General features: G+C 36.1%; 1 pseudogene; it reads right to left on the bottom strand.

Annotated features, from left to right (window-relative positions):
* On the bottom strand, positions 1-1152 carry LOC108349125 (replication protein A 14 kDa subunit pseudogene; annotated as a pseudogene).
* Between the last annotated feature and the right edge of the window lie 500 nt (positions 1153-1652).

The following is a 1652-nucleotide window of genomic DNA, read 5'->3' as shown; positions in this document are numbered from 1 at the left end:
ACAATTATACAATGAAACAAAAACACAGTCATAAATTGACAGACATGGACAGATTGGCACATCAAGGTAGACAATAAATTGACAGAGAGAGAGAAGAAAACTAGATTTCCCAAAGGAACCCAGATATTTTACCTAAGAAACCCAGAACCAGAACAAAACATTCCTCCAGTAGGACCCAGAGAGGAAGCACGACATCTCCTGACCTCTGCCTGTCCCTAGGAGAGCTCTACAATAGCTCATGTTCATTTTCCTTCGCTTTCACCAAAGCATCCCTGGCACAGAAGAGGACTGCTTCTCTGAAACCCATTCTCCCACTCATTTCTAGTGTTTAAATTATCTCTAATCAGAGTCTAAAGACTAAAAGTATCTATGAGAATTATCTTCACTCCTCTAGATTTTAACATAACTCTAAACACATATAAAAAACTTTCTACCATTACCTTGTTCCTTTTTTGATAGTCTGACTTTTATTATTCAGACCATATATAAATAGACAGAGAGGCAATCAATTTAAAAAATATGAGAAGACTATTTGTAAACTGTCATACCAGATATATAAGAAAATATATTTAAAAAGAGAAAATTAAATATTGGAAATTATAGGAGTCTCTTCCTTAAACTGAAGGTGTCTCCTTTAATAGTCATCAATGTAGCTCACTGGCAATCTTAGGAAATTCAAGAAGCTCATTCATGTTCTATAAGCCCTAAAGGAAAAAACTGAGGAAACTCATTGATAATTTACACAGCTTCATTTTAAAGTTCAAGATCAAAGTGATTACAATCTTCCTTAAACAGGATATAAGGTGCACATAGTGTGGTTGCCTTGGGTGTGGTTTTTCCCACTACTTCTATGATTCTAGAGATTTCTTGTCTAGTGGCTCTATCAATTGAATGGTTCCATGTTGTCCTTGTCCATTTGAAAGAATAAACATTTTTCTAGTGGGATGAATCTTTTACAACTTCCCCACAAAGTTCACAGTTCAGTCAATATACTGTGTTAACATGCTGGTGATGATACGCCTTTGGGGAATTCCATTATGTTCACCATGTTTCTGCCATCAACACTCACAATCCCAAAGAAAGCAGAATATTACCTTTTCCCTTTCTGCAGGGTTTATTCCTCACTGATCCATCCTTTCCTGTGTTGTCCATCACTGTACTGCTCGAACTTGAGCTCCAAAGGTAAACCAAGCCATCTCATTCACCCAAAGAGTGTCTAAGGGAGGGAACGAGGACTAAAAAGAAAAAGACAATTAGACATTATAATGTGACTCCAGCCAGTGCTGAGGCTGAAGCAAGTTTATTTTTCTCTAGTCTGATTTTTATAACATTCTAAGTACATGCAAATGATAAGGTCAGTTCTAGGTCAAGGAACAAACAAAGCAATAAACAAAACTAGTCAAGAAACAAACAAGGCAATAAACAAAGTACTGTATTATTCAGGGACTTATATCCCCCACTGCCCCCAGAAGCATGAATAGCACTTCAGACATAGAAAACCTGGTCGATGGGGAAGAACGTTCAATCATAATGTGTTGTGTCTTCAGCAATAAAGTTTGACTATGTAGCTATGGTAAAAAATTAAATTCTTCCTTAACTCATTTTTTTGGTATTTTTTATTTACATATGAAATGTTATTCCCTTTCCTTGTT

This window comes from Rattus norvegicus, chromosome X (assembly GCF_036323735.1).
Source record: "Rattus norvegicus strain BN/NHsdMcwi chromosome X, GRCr8, whole genome shotgun sequence".
NCBI classification, from domain to species: domain Eukaryota; kingdom Metazoa; phylum Chordata; class Mammalia; order Rodentia; family Muridae; genus Rattus; species Rattus norvegicus.
This window is presented reverse-complemented; position numbering and strand designations above follow the sequence as displayed.